Source organism: Mirounga leonina, unplaced genomic scaffold, assembly GCF_011800145.1.
Source record: "Mirounga leonina isolate KUSES-001 unplaced genomic scaffold, KU_Mleo_1.0 Mir_129, whole genome shotgun sequence".
NCBI lineage: Eukaryota > Metazoa > Chordata > Mammalia > Carnivora > Phocidae > Mirounga > Mirounga leonina.
The window spans coordinates 58,935,633-58,952,174 of record NW_023270323.1 but is presented as its reverse complement, the minus strand read 5'-3'; positions in this window follow the sequence as shown (position 1 = coordinate 58,952,174).

Sequence of the window (16,542 nt, the reverse complement as noted above, 5' to 3'; positions counted from 1 at the left end):
CAGGGCTCGATGCTACGACCCTGGGATCATGACCTGAGCCGAAGGCAGACGCTTAACGACTGAGCCACCCAGGCGCCCCTCATAGAATGTTTTTAAGGTAAATTTGCCACATTGTTTCAGCTTCATCCAGTTTTTTTTGTTTTGCATTCTCCCTCTGGAGTAGAAGAATATGAAAAATGAAAGACAGTCAGTGACTTTACACAGGCTGGAACCATGACTTTGGCATTAGAAACTTGAAGGAGAGTTTCTTAAAATTTCTGTCTCATAAACTGAATATGCAAAATAATCTACTTTCCTTCTGAAAACATATGATCTAAGCCTCAGGATCTAGAACATTCTGAATTCCAGAGAAAATGATGAATTTTTACTTCACAGAAAAATCTGAACTCCCCTCTCTGCAGGCTTTTCTTTCTGCTAGTTTACTCTGTCCTTGGAATATTTTCTCCCTTAGCCAACCCCACTCTTATCTAGACAAGATCTCTTCTTCCTTTGGGTCTAGATTCAACCCAGAAAAATGCTGCCTCATTTTCTTGATTTGGAACATTCACTTTTATTTTATCTTAAGTCCCTCTTTCATGATAATGATCACAGATGCAACGATTTTGTTCACATCTGTCTCCCTCATGATGTGTCCGTGAAGGCCAGGAAGAGTATGTATGTTGTCCCCCATATAACACTGGCACAGGACAGTACCACACCCCCCCCCCAGCCATCTCCTGAATATTTGGTGACTCAACAGAGTCAGCAATGGAGAAAGGGTGAGCTATTGTCACCTGTGGTGTTGCTAGTTCTTAGGTATCACAGGATTCTTTTTTTTTTTTCTCATTTATCTTTAATTATGATATGGTTGATAATTATTTTTCTGTTCTCTTAAAATGAAACAAAATCAGAGCAGATTAAAATAATATACTAGTAATTTTTTTTAAGATTTTATTTATTTATTTGAAAGTATCTCTATTGAGAGAGCACACAAGTGGGGGAGGGGGGAAGGGGGGAACAGCAGAGGGAGAGGGAGAAGCAGATCCCTCACTGAGCAGGGAGCCCAATGGGGGACTCCGTCCCAGGACCCTGGGATCACGACCTGAGCCAAAGGCAGTCGCTTAACCAACTGAGCCACCCAGGTACACTTTTGTAGTAAAAATTACTAGGAAATATAAATTAATCATATAATCATATAAAATATAATTGGGTAAAAATACAATAAAATTGCTTAATATAGGTCATACAATTTTAGTTGTACCTCAAAAGTTCAATTTCTTAATCACTTTGGAAATTTATTAATTTTGTTAAAAAAAAGTAAAGGACACATGCAAAGGCCAATGTAATTACTTTTAACTCTTGTTCTACTTCCAGCTTGGCCATCTACTATGTAATTTGGGGCAAGTTACTTAATTTATTTGTGATCAAGCCCTTTCCTACCAAATGGAGGAAGACTAGCACCTAACTCATAGAGTTTTTAAGAAGTTAATGAATCAATGCATGTAAAGTTCTTAGAATATTACTATTGTTATTAGATTAAAAAAAAATGAACAGTATTTGACACCATACCTGTTCAATTTCTTAAAGATGAGGCTTGCACCATCAAGGAACCCATGTATCTTGTCGTTTCACCTCTTTGGTAAAAATACATATTAAATGAGCTGACATTCACTTCTTGATAACTAATCGGCTTATAGTAATGTTACATATATCTCATTTGTTTGAAATACAGTAAAGCTTAAAACTCAGCAAAAGCTTTGCTCTTTTATGTATTGTGGATAGAATGACATAAAATAGTTTGGTTGGATGGTTTTATTGGCTAGTCTAAGATATACTAAACCTGATTCCTTATAATGGGAATAAGTGAGGCTCTTAATGAGTTTTCATTAACAGTTTGGTTTACCAAATAGCAACCTCATAGATGGAAAATCTCCTCCCGTGGTGTCTGAAAGTCACACTGAATTGTGAAAGATTCTGAAACAACCAGTCTGTAGGACATACGTAAAATGTTAACTCAAGAAAGTCTAATGGAAGTTCCATGTAAAGTCTATTTACAGAGACGGAGGGAGGTAGGAGTAGGACTAAAGGCTCCAACAAGGGATGGTGAAGCATCCTGGCACCAATAAATTCTGGACATTTTACTACCTGTCCACCCAAAGGAGCAACGTAATATGGAATAATGGATGGAACCTGGCATGTGGCAAGAGGAGCAGCCGTGGGACTTTGGTTCTCAAGGTGGAGGAAAGCAATCACAGTCACAGTAAAAAAAAAAAAACTGCAGCCTGGCAACAGGGAGAAGGAGGAACCAATTCTCTCTCTCCACTCTCTCTTCTCTCTCCCCCTCCTCCCTTTCCTCCTTTCTCTCTTTCTTGCCAGCTCACCAATTCTCTGCTGCTGCCCTCGTTGGCCAAAACAAAACTGAGGCTAGAGCAGTTGGGGTGTGGGGGGATGATGCAGCTCACAAAAGTCAACCCCCTTCAGCCCAGAGCAAGGTGTAGGAGAGAGCCTAGAGGAAGCATCTGATGGGGAAAGTGGAGATTAGTCAGCTCTCTGGATAATTTTGAAATTAGAAGGTACTCTAATACTAAGTGAATTCAGTTATTTTTCTGCTTACAATGAAACTTGTGTAATCAATCAAATTGGATAGAAAGAAAACATAGCTGATATATGTCACTTAATTTGTATGGATTATGTTTTATGACTAACAATAATACAAGAATAATTTTACTGCTTGTTAACCTAAAACTATTTGCAAATGAAATTCAATTTTTTCCTAGTTACATGAAGATTTTAAACACACTTGCTAAATTACCCTGGCAGGCCACTTTCTTAGAATTTTATGTTTCCCGTATGCTGATAAGCATTTACTTTCCTGGTCCTTTGGTATTATTATAGCAGTATTTATTACGGAAGCTTATGCTATAATTATGTGCAATATTGCTCTTTATTATTCAGGCCTGCAAACATTTTCATTATTGATTGAGGCTCAGGACTATCAATATTTAGGTCCAGAACAGATTAGGAGGCAGGTAGCAAATACCTATACATTTTCATGATTATCTTGCACAATTCTAATGGTACTATAAGATGGTTAAAGTCACATAATTTTCCTTTGGGATTCCACTGTGAAGCCCATTTCATACTATAAAAACATAGAATTCAAATTAGAAGAATATTCTTAATGAAACAAATAATTTATGTATTATATCATATATTTTTGAATGTATATATGTATACCTTTAATCTGGATTTTTTTTTTACTTAAGAAAATTGAGGTAGCTTAAACTTATCTTAAATGGTTGTGGTGATTGCCAAAGAGTAGCAATTTAGGTCTGCAGTTCTCAAATTTTTTGGTCTCAGGACTCCATACTAAAAAATATTGAAGAGCCTCAGTATTTTTTGTTTATGAAGGTTAAATATATCACCATTTTTGGTGTTAGAAATTAAAACAGAAAATTTAAAAACATTTATTTATTAATTTATTTTAAAATGATAATTTTTCTGACGTATTAATCCCTGTAACACATTTTGGGGAAAATGTATTCCCCAAAACAAAAACAAAATAAATTGACAAGAACAGTGGCTTTTTGTTTTCAACATTTTTGCAAATCTTTTTAATTTCTGGCTGGATAAAAGGCCCCTGGACTCTCATGTGCTTCTCCGTTCAGTCTGTTGCAATATATTCCTTTGGTTGAAGTGTGTGAAGAAAATCTGGCCTCACATGGATAGTTCAGTTGGAAAATGCAGAACCTTATGGACTCACTGAAAGGGTCTTAAGGACCCTCAAGGGCTCCTGGGATCACACTTAGAACTTTAGGCCATTTCTCTCAACAGAAATAGTCAATGGAGAACAAGGTTACTGACAAGGGGCTAATTCCCCTGAACCCTACTCCCTGGCAACTGTTTCAAGGATGATGTTATAAGACATTTATATGCATTGTATCACTTAATAATCACACTGTCTTATAATGTGGATATGATAATGCCCAGCTTTTAGTAGCTAAACTGGAGACATGCAAAGGAACATGTCTAAAACCATGTCTAATGAAGGCAAGGAGAAGCAGGGATTTGAATCATGTTGGTTTGATTTCAGAGGCTGGGCTCTTTCCACCACACCTAAGGGAAATTCTGTTCATTAACAGCATTGATTGGTGGGAATTGAGAAGGGAATAGCTTAAGTTGTCAGTTGTGTGCTTTAACTTTCATATATGACTTTTCTCACGTAATTAAGATTCCATTGACTATAGGATTTTTTACCTTTCATTGTTGTTATTTGTTGTAATGTTTTCAATATTATTGTCAAAAGTAATACTTAAGCTGCACTTATTTGGATAACAACAGATTTGTATTTGGTGAGCACAGCCTATTTTTTACCTTTAGTGTTTAGATATTCTTCCATACATATATCCTCATCATTATAAAGCTTATTACAAAGTTTACAATGTAGTTGTGTGAGACAGACTATTAACAAATAGATAAAACAGTTAAAATGGTGGCTAACAATAATTGTTATTGAGGAAAAAAATAAGCATAAAAAGGGATCAAGATGGGGTCACTTGGGTGGCTCAGTCTTTAGGCATCTACCTTCAGCTGGGGTCATGATCCCAGGGTCCTGGGATCGAGGCCTGCGTAGGGATCCCTTCTCCGCGGGAGGTCTGCTTCTCCGTCTCCCACTCCCCCAGCTTGTGTTCCCTCTCTCGCTGTCTCACTCTCTGTCAAATAAATAAAAAAAAAAAAAAAAAAAAAAAAGGGATCAAGATGACTGAGAGGCAGGATGCCATTTTAATGAATATGATGAAGTTAGACCTCAGTAATGAGAAAATGTCTGAATAGAGACTTGTAATTGTTGAAGATGTAACCATTGGATTTCTGAGGTATGAGTGTTTCAGTGAGAGGACATGGTTGAGTGCAAATTCCAAAACAGTACCTGTGGTACATTCAAGGATCAGGATAGGGTGGACATGAGCAGAGAGGAGTGAACTAGCAATCAGGTGATAGAGTATGTGCGGAGAGATGTAGGGACATAATGAGTAGGACTTTTTAGACCATTTTAGACATTTTACCTATGAAATAGTAAATCATTGGGGTGGGTAGGGGGGAACCAGTAGAACTTAAAAAGAGTATTTGCCATACTGTGCTATGAAACATTAAACACTATATTTGAAATCATTTATTTACCAAGTGGTACTGTTATATACATTGTTTCATTTAGTATTCATAATAAAGGAAGAAATATGTAAATAAAGCAGATATCATTATTCCCCTTGTTATAAGGAGGAGATAAAAGCTCAGTAAACATGCTACTTACCAAAAATTAAGTAGCTAATTAATAGCAGAATCTAGAGGGATTTCTATTATACCCTGCTGCCATATATATATATATTTTTTTTCAATGTAAATGATGCCATTCTACCTTTGCCATTTCGGTTTTGGAAGTAAGTAAATTTTAATTTTATTTTGTGACTCATACTTTGAAATCTTTGCTTTCTGGAAGTTCTTAAGCACTGAGCTGGCAGACAATTGAGGTTGATAGGACTTTGTTGAGCTTCCATTCTAATCTTCTTTTTCAGTATGAAAACATTTGTGTGAGTGAAAAGAAGAACAGTTTTTCCATATGATGAGTTCAGTAGAAAATAGCATAAACAATCCTATCTCGACCAGCTAGATAAAAAGCAACCTCCCTTTGTCCTTATTCTCATAATTCCCAAGTTCAGAACACAATTCAGGCCCATGACACCCTCAATTCTAGGCCCCACACTCAAGAGGGAAACATCTGCCAATCACATGGAACACATTGCCAAGCGCCAGCACCCTGTAAAACTGGTAATTTTGATACCATCCTTTTTTATTCCCTTTTCAGAATATTTGGTGAACTGGATGCTTTAACATTAGACTTCTTTTCCCCTACAACTTTCAAAAGATATTTTGATTGAAATGTCTAATGAGTTTAGAGTCTAGATTTAAAAAATATATATATATATTTTACTTATGCAAGTCATGTGTGATTATTACCAGTCATTTGAAGTACTGAAAAATATTAAAAAATTCTCCATCACCATTATTTAATGATATTATATTGGAATACTCAAACACACACATTTATTTATTTATTTGTTTATTTATTTTAAGATTTTATTTCTTTATTTGAGAGAGAGAGAAAGCATGAGGGAGGAGGGTCAGAGGGAGAAGCAGACTCCCCGAGCAGGGAGCCCGATGCGGGACTCGATCCAGGGACTCCAGGATCATTACCTGAGCCGAAGGCAGTCGCTTAACCAACTGAGCCACCCAGGCGCCCTCAAACACACATATTTAAAATATAGTTTAGTATCTCTCAATTAGCAGTTTTGCATTTTTCCATCAAATAATGTATAAATATTTCCCTAAGCAATTTATTAGTCTTCAAAAACATTTTTTAGATATTGATATGATATCCCATTACTTGGATGTACAGTGATTTAATTAAGGATAGTATTATTGAGAATTTTGGAAAGATACTACTAGTCAGCAAAATATTTTAAATATCACGTTTTCATTCCCAAATTGCCTTCCAGTACAGTTGGTAACCATCTTGCTCCCAAATGAAGTCTGTGCGGATCCTTGTCTCGCTCTATCCTTGCCTCTAGCATTGAATATTGCCATTGCAGTGGGCTTTGATCCTCATGTTTGATGGCTGCATGAAAGCTGCTCCACTTTTAAAATCCCATTTGTATTTGGGGCAGTTAGAAGGAGAAAGGGAAAGAAAAAAAAATGTATTAGCTGAATCTGCCCACATTGTTTATATATTTTTCCAGTAGATGCCTTCTCACCACAAACAGAATCCTGTGTCTGTTCCTAAAGAAAAGAGGAGAATGGGCATTGAGTTGACAATGAGGCATTTCTGCTATTGAGGTCAGTATTGGACAGTGATCAGACCAAACAAGTTCACATCTCAGCTCTGGTATTCATTAGATGTGTCTTTTTGTGCAAGTGGCTTCATATCTTTAATCTCAACTCTTCCTCCATCAAATGGGGTAAATAATGGTACTGCCATCACATGATTTTAAAGAGAATTGAAGAAATTGTTGTAAAAAGAGGGGTTAATCATGTGTCTAACATTTTGTAGGCATTCACTAAATGTTAACAGTTTATAATAAAAACTATTAACATTAGTCCCATCATAAGATTTTTAGGTGCAGTGATTGTTTAGAATAGGAATATTAATATTTCATACCTCTTATATTTTGTTACTATTATTAGAAATCATCATATTTTCTAAGTGGTGATAGGATGAAATATAGGAAGACTATTTACTCTTATATGTGTCTTTATAAGTTACCAATTCAAAATTCTTTATATTTTCTACAGATTTAGTCTTAACATTTTATCTCCCCTTTCTCCAAAGTTTATAGCTTAATATTTTCTATCCTATGTTATTATTTTGGCTAAATTTTCTGGCACAATGCTATGAAATATGATGTTGATGAACCTCTTGTCTCATGGCTATGTTTATGAGAATGACAGACACTACATTTTGTCACTAGGTAAAAAGTTTACTGTTTAAGATAGACATATTTTTCATATAATAAAGATGGTGTTTAATCACTTGAATTAGGAATAAGGGTTTAAGACTTCCTTTCTTAAGAATTCTTAACATTACTTGATTCACTTGTCATATATATATATACATATATATATATATACATATATATATGAAATATTATCTCACATCAAATGAATCTTTCAATTCTAGATGAAGTCTTACTTATGCTGGTGTCCTTTAATTTATTCTATTTCTCATATGTAATTTACTGGTCTTATTAGAAGAAGTGTTACTATTTAAAATACCTATAATAATATTACTTAACGTGTAGTAGTGCTCACTGTGTAGCCAGCACAAAATATACACTATCTTGCTTAAGCCTCAGAACCTTTTTACTAAGAAAGGACCATCTCAGTACCTCTCTTATACAAATGCTGAAACTGAGACTTCAAAAATTCTATAATTTGATCATGGTCATACTAGCAAAAGGTAGAGCTGAGATTTTACTCAAATCTTTCTCATTTCCGGGGGCACCTGGGTGGCTCAGTCGTTAAGCGTCTGCCTTCGGCTCAGGTCGTGATCCCAGGGTCCTGGGATCGAGCCCGCATCGGGCTCCCTGCTCAGCAGGAAGCCTGCTTCTCCCTCTCCCACTCCCCCTGCTTGTGTTCCCTCTCTCGCTGTCTCTCTCTCTGTCAAATAAATAAATAAAATCTTAAAAAAAAAAAAAAAATCTTTCTCATTCCCAAGCTCATCCTCTAGAAATTATGCTATGTTTTATTTCTTAATCACAAAAGTAGCTCTCTATATGATTAGAATTTCACATGTGTAGAAGACATATTTATTCAGCGCATGTTGCAAAGACATAGACTTCTAAGGCCCTTTGGGATGATGAATTACTCAGTACTTGCATAGGTCTTCATTTATTTTCCTCTTGTTTTTAGAGATATATGTATATTGTAAAATGTCTAATTAATTGAATTTTAATTTTTTAGTTTCAACAAGAGATTTTAGAGCTATAAATATACCTTTGCCTACATCCATGGATTTTTTTTTAAAGACATTTATTTGTTTATTTGAAAGAGAGAGAAAGAGCAAGCACAAGCAGGGGAGGGGCAGAGGGAGAAGCAGACTCCCCACTCAGCAGGGAGCCTTCAGAAAGGGCTGGATCCCAGGACCGCCAGACCAGGGCCCAAGCTAAAGGCAGACGCTTAACTGACTGGGCCACCCAGGTGCCCCCTACATCCATGGATTTTAACATAAGTTACTTTCATTATTATCATATTTGCTTTAATTTAAGAATTGAGAAGGAATAAAGTTTCTTTTACTTTCAAATGGTTTAGAAATGTCCAGTGCTTCCTTCCACCCATTTATTTATTCTTACATTACAATGTACTTAGAGATTACGAACTGTATATTTTTTTTTAAGTTAAACAGTCAAGGAAGGTTTATTCAAGACTATTACAATAGAGGAGAAAGAGAGGCCAGAACTCAATCTGAGCTCAAGTTGGCTGAGAAGAAAGTGATAGTTTTTAAAACTTAGGGTCAGGGGAATCTTGGGCCCCTTGTGCTTGCTAATTAGCCTTACACAAAAGAAAAGTAAACTTTCTGGTATCACCCTGACAGGAGGTTGTTTTACAACTTAGAGCAGTAGGGGGAGTCAGGCTTCTATCTCTCCATGGAAACGGGAAGACGGGGTGGCCGTAGCTGGGCACTATCTTACTCAATGATGATATTTCCAAGGGGTAGTTCCCAGGTCATCGAGAAAGATATTGCTGGCTTGTAACACTGGTGAGAAGTTTTAAAAATTAAAAAAAAAAAAAAAAAGAGGGAAAAAGAAAAAAATTGCAACTCTTCAAAGTTAGATGCTTTCAAAAAAGGCAGGTCAAGGATAGAGTCAAGAAGTCTATAAGTCTGGTCAGGCTGGGGAAATGTGAAGGCCATTTTGGTCACTCTATACAAGAATATACAGAATACAAATATAAATGGTTTACCTATTTGATAAAATAGAAAATACAAGAACACAACAGAGAAACTGTTTTCTTTCACAATAATAGAAGGCAAAATCTAAGAATAAACAAAAGAAGACTGTGCAGAGAATTACAAGGAGACTTGAAAGTTTTACTAAAGGGTTTTCAAATTAGACTTACATAAAATAATCTTTCCTAAATCCATGGGTAGGGAGACACAACAGCATATAAATTGCATAAAATACAGAACTGAAAATAAAGTAATGGAATCATAATAAAGGTTTATGATTAAAATACTGCTGTAAACCTGGAGAAACAGATAAATGGAACAGAAAGTTCTGAAATGTGCCAATAATTAGGTAGGAACTTCGCTGTGATTAAGATGTCATTCGAAATTTGTCAGAAAACACTGATTATTACATTAGTATCATTGTGATAGCTGGTGATATGCATTACATTTCTCAGGATTTTCAGACTAATAAAGATATTAAACATAGTTGTTACATATAAGAGCTCCGAAGTCATATTGAAGTCTGAGATTGCCAGTTCTTACAATACAACTTTGGAAAATTGTCTTTCCCACTGTTGCCTCAGTTCCCTTTTTAAAAATGGGTATTAGAATAGTCATTAACTCATTAGATTATTTCAAAGATTACATTAAATATATATTACTAAGCACTTACCACAATGACTAGCATGCAATCTAAGCTATTAGTATATCATTAGTTATAAATGAATGGCAAGTTAGTTGTTTCAATATTCTTGATCCCACCTTTTGTCCTCAAGCCCTTGTTGATATTTCTGGATTGCCAGTTGGGATGTAGTATCAATAAATGAATCATCCCTTCATTAGTTCATGAAACAACTGTTTATAGAGTGCCTAGCAATTTTCTAAGCATTGGGGAAGACAGCAGTGTAAATGTCAGGGAAGGTCAACTTTAGTGGGATGAAGATGTAAGTAGATAAAGAAAATATTAGCCAGTAATAAATGCAACTCCAAGAATTGAATAGATTGCTACATTAGTTTGGGAGTGTTAAAAGAAGGACTATAAGGCCAGCATTCCTTCAGGACACTGGGCAAAGAGGCAACTGATGAGATCTATAGCTTTAGAAGGAGGCAGGGGCTGTATCCTGGCTTCTGCAGCCAGGACAAGGAGTTTGACTTGTATGTTAATATGATGGCAAACTGTTAGGATATTTTGAGCAAGAAGGTAACATGATCTAATTTATGTTTTAAAAATATCATTGTATGGAGAATAATTATTAGGGGGTACATTAGAAGCAGAGAAGTCATCAAGAAATTATGTTTGGGGCTAAGGTTGTACTAAGAGAAAAGGATAGGCATTTCATGAAGGTTGAGATGGGGCTTGATTTCCTCATGGGAGGCCTCTTTTTGTTTTTAGTTTCTGGTTATTATTACTTTTATTTGTCTGTGGAATTTTCCTTTCTGGATACTTCTGTGGCATTGGGAAGTACTTGGCTTGGATGTCTGAGGAAGAAATTCAGATTATGCACAAAATTGGATAGAATTGCAAGGGGCACAATAAACTTGACGAGTTGAAAGGCTGGAGAACACAATAAAGACAGAAAAGGAAGTGGGTTTCTGTGGTACAGGGAAAAGACTTTAGTACTCTGATGGGAATATCAGGTTTCAGGATCTTAAAATAGTTTTATTTAAGAGAAATGTGTTGAGGGCGCCTGGGTGGCTCAGTTGGTTAAGCGACTGCCTTCGGCTCAGGTCATGATCCTGGAGTCCCGGGATCGAGTCCCACATCGGGCTCCCTGCTCGGCGGGGAGTCTGCTTCTCCCTCTGACCCTCCCCCCTCTCATGCTCTCTGTCTCTCATTCTCTCTGTCTCAAATAAATAAAATCTAAAAAAAAAAAAAAAAAGAGAGAGAGAGAGAGAGAGAGAGAGAGAGAGAAATGTGTTGAAGAGATTTATGGCATAACTGTTCCACTAATGTGGACTGGAAAATAAGGTGATAGGAGTGAAAAAAAATTAAAAGGACTGTAAAACTACTCACCCAAGAAAATGGGAACAGACACTTAACTCATTGAAGAAGCCCATTTTAGAAGTCTATGTTTAGGATGTACCATTTACAAATCATTCTGCTGGGAATTATGAAATAGATGCTTGTTGTTTTTAATTGAATGCATCAAATTTCATGAACTGCAGTAAAACTGTAGAATAAGAAATAGCTCATGTGATCCTCACTATACCAAAAATAGGAAGAGAGAGATGTATGAATTTCAGAGGAGTTTATAGAATGAGAACAGAATGCCAGCCTGGATGTGGCCGTGGTGAGCACAAGTGCACAAGACTTTCAAAATATGCCTGTTGGGGGACTCCTGGGTGGCTCAGTCAGTTAAACATCTGCTTTTGGCTCAGGTCATGATCTCAGGGTCCTGGGATCAAGTCCCACATCGGGCTCCCAGCTCAGCAGGGAGCCTGCTTCTCCCTCTGCCTGCCATTCCCCCTTGCTTGTGCTCGCTCACTCTGACAAATAAAAATAAATAAACAAACAAACAAATAAATAAATATCTTTAAAAAAGATGCTTATTGGTCCTCTGTGAGTATGCTAAAGAAAATGGCAAAGAAATATCAACAAAGCTTTAAAAGCTAGAATAGTTAGTATACTGATTAATTTTTTTCTTCTTTTAATAAAAAGAAAAAAAAATATTTATGTCTTGAATCACCAGGAGACAAATAGCACTGTGATCTAAATTAGAGTTTTTAAAAGTTGGTTAAATCTGGTTCCAGAGGCACAAGTTTATATTGATGTGCATCATAAATGAATTACTCTCAGGCCCTGGCAATTGAGTATGCAATAATTACAGCGTAATGAGATAATGAAGAGGCTCTGTCAGGCTTTTTTAGGCAGAGAGGCTTGAGGATACAAATATTTGAAAACAGAGAATACCAATTAGTTTTCATGCTGCCCTATTAGTGGGGCGAAGAGTTATATTTTGTCAATTCTGCAGTCAGAAATGAAGGCAGGAGGAAAGCAAAATGCAGCTCACATCGTGGTGCTCATGTTGAACAAGTCATGGCCATTATATGCGGGAAACAATGGAGTAATTAAAAATCAGATTTCCTTGCCAGCTAAAGCCACCTCTGAACTATTGTGATACAAGCAATACATAGTACAAGGTTGCTGCCTGATTCTTATATCCTATTTGCTTGGAATTAGGATCCCAAATGTGATATTTTCCAGTACTTATGTGTAAAAAAAAATCTTAGTATCAATTTAGGTTAATTACCATTATATTTATGTCCTAGCCATTTGATGTCTACCAGGCCTGGAAGGGTCGATTAAACTGTATTTAAATTTATTCTGCTTCGTAGGTGTCCACTAAAATGAACATTAGAAGTAGCTGTGCTCTAAGGTTAATTTGTTCTGTAAAATTACCCATATTTCTCCAGAGTATTCATTGGTGGAATAAAACAGAAAACTAATCGAGATGCTAAAGGATTATCATTATTGCCAGACGGATATCTTTGATAACATTCCAATTGGGATCACCTCACAGGGCCTGAATAAACAAAGTAGAATATGACAAATCTCAGCTCTTACATATATCTTGAGAAAAACACAGATGAAATTGCTGAGACTTGAAAGCCAATCAAAACATTTGGAAGCTACTTGCTGCAGCCATTTACTGAAAAGTTTTCAATGACATTTTGATGCTCAGCAGATAACTCCAGCAAATGTTATTAAGAATAAATTAAACCTAAAATTCCACTATCCCACTCGGCACATTTCAACAATTCAAATGCATTTTCAAGCAGCCTTTGGCCCTTAGAGACTGAAAATAACATAGAAGTTGATAGTTCTTATAAGAAACAAATTATATTATGTTTTTAACACACAGTCACTCACAGAAAGAAAACAAAAATTAAAAGTACCTTAATATCGACCACCTTTTGAAAATAGACATATCATAAAGTTGGCTGCAATTTCCTATTTTTCGTTAATTTTTGTTGTTGCTTATATTTTCATCAGTTTTATTATAAAAGACTCATCAGTTGTATAACTGATGAAAATACAAGCAACAACAAAACATAAGTAAAACATAAAAGATCTAATCTCCTCTCTATACTCTCCCTTATCAAAATGGTAGATTGTAGTTTACTAAGAATTCTTCCAATTCTTGTTCTATTCATTGTCTTGCCTATCTTATATATACATAGTTACCTTTTTTTAACTCAAATTAGATGAAGCCATGTTTCTTTTTTTCTCTCTCAATTTGGTGTTTTAACTTATATTTGTGATTTGGAGGGATTTCTTTTTTCTTTCTCTCTCTTTTTTTTTAAGATTTTATTTATTTATTTGACACACAGAGAAAGAAAGCACATGGAGGAAGAGCAGCAGGCAGAGGGAGAGGGAGAAGCAGACTCCCCGCTGAGCAGGGAGCCCGATGTGGGGCTTGATCCCAGCACCCTGGGATCATGACCTGAGCAGAAGGCAGACACTTAACCAACTGAGCCACCCAGGCGCCCCTGGAGGGATTTCTTGAAGGAGATTGGGTAACCCACAGAATGGAGAAAAAGCTGAACCACCATCTTTGGGCAGCTCTTTTGTCATTATCAACAGTAGGAGTTTGTTGACCATCCAAGACACTACCAGTGGGGTAGGAAAACCCTTACTTTGTCTGTGCTATGTAAATTCTAAAACACTGGAAGTATTGTAAAACGTGAATGTTTATAAACTGCCTTTTTCATTCAATGTGTCAGGAGCATCTTCCCCATATTAAACTAATTTTAAAGGTTTCATAATGGTCCATTGTATGTATTCACCATAATTTACCTAAATATTACATTATTACACCATTCTATAAGTTGGACGATGCCAATTTTTTCCACCATTAAATAATGCTGTGATTAATATTGTAGAGCATAAATCTTTTTTCTCAGTTTAGTTCAATTCCTTAGCATAGAGTCCCAAAATGAAATTATATTTTAAAAACATTAACACTTTCAGAGTTTTTCATTTAAATTGAGGTTAAATAGATAACTCTTTTCTTTAAAGCCTCAAATGATACTAAGAGAGATTGTGGTTGCTTAATGAAATGAAAGTTTCTTAATTATTTTGTTTTAAATGTTCCAGCTGATAATATTTCCATGATTACTGGTCATTAATGCTGATTTTTCTCTCATGGCTACCAGACTTATTATGTCCATAGAACTGCTCTGGCTATGTAAACTCTGGTAAGTACATTTTCTCTAGAAGCTTTATTTATTTAGAATTCCTAGTGCCTGTTCAACTATACTGAGAAAAGAGATATCTCTAAAATAGTACATAGAAATTAAATCAATATTGAGAAATTTGGTCTACCACTCCTAATAAGAAAAGCTCATATTGTATCATTTTTCCCACCACACCAAAACTTTAATTGTACCTAATTTGTGTTTTTGTATTAGTTAAAGTTCAGTGGTAGATTGAATTAATAGGAAGGAGAAGAAGTAACTCACATAAGTGAAGAAAGAGCTAAACAAGTAGATCTGAACAAACAATTTTGGAGAAGTCTGTTGACCTTTTCAGGTAGCTGCCGTTAATACAACTCAGTTCTGGTGATTACTAGTTTTTGATGCCTCCCAGTCCAAATTTCACATACCCAATAATGAGTATCCAATTGGATAAGCTGTGATCCAGATATAAAAATGTTAAGGCCCATCTAGTCACTGGGGACACAACTCTCTAAGTGGGGTGGGGCAGAAGAGTTATCTTGAGCGGGTTACAACACTAATGGCTTAATCAGTATTATCCATAGTTTCCAAGAGTCTTGAAAGTAATTGGGGAATATTTTTATTAAGTCTACCATGTAAGTGAGAAAACAAATCCAGAGACTAGTTTTAGGGAATGTGTTAGATTTGTCTCTTGAAAGCAACTGACACATTATGTATTCTCTAGGAATTACATAACAGTTTTCCTGTTTTGGTCTTAGCTTCCAGGAAGCTTAGAGTCAAATGAAAGATTAACCTTTACTGATAACACATTTGCTTTTCCTATGAGCTCTGGTTTTGATTTTTCCATTATCTCTTATTTATTTATCGTGCATGTCACTATAAATTGGTACACATCCTGTGCTATAAGTCAGAAGTATGAATAAGTAATAGGAATTAACTTTTGTATAAGGTTATATAAATTGGGACTGACATTAAACTCCAGGCTATGTGTACCAAAATATAGCTTCACTTCCATTTAACTATCACCCTATTGAAACTCAAAAGCATCTCCAAATCATTTTAAATTTCTGCTACACTGTTATTTCCATAGCTTTATTTTCTTTCCATTTCTCAGATTATTTTATTAACCAATAATGATCATTTTTTGCTAATACATTTTGAGTTTTCCTGCCTTTTATTCTATTAGTACTTGACTCTTTAAGCATAGATTGTTAATCCCAAATGCAATTGGGCATTTGCCTGGACCTGGGACAAATGTGATCTATAAATCTTATGCTATATTGGCAATAAGGTATAGTTGACTGTGTTTTATTATTTTTTTTTTTTTAAGATTTTATTTATCCATTTGAGAGAGAGAGAGAACATGAGCGGGAGGGAGGGGCAGAGGGAGAGGGAGAAGCAGGCTCCTCCCTGAACAGGTATCCCAAAGTGGGGCTCTGTCCCAAGACCCTGAGATAATGACCTGAGCCAAAGGCAGACATTTGACAGAGCCACCCAGGTGCCCCATACTTGGCTGTATTTTAATGCTTATTTTTATTTTAAAAAGCAAAGGTCCTTTTGAGTTAGGGAGTTTTAAGGAAAATAGTAATAAAGAGACAATATAGTTATACATGTGTATTACATATACACACATACATATATACATTATATATAATATTATATATTATATGTATATATAAAATTCACTGAAGAGATCAACAGAGAGTAATTTCTACGGTTAAGAAGTCATTGTCATCTCTGATAAAGGACCTAAGAAAGAGGCTCAAATAAATAATCTTAATAGGGTAAAAAACATTGCTTTCTTACCTGGCATCAGAATTTTCTTAGATAAGAGGCAGTCTCCTTCTTCTTCTTCTTCTTCTTCTTCTTCTTCTTCTTCTTCTTCTTCT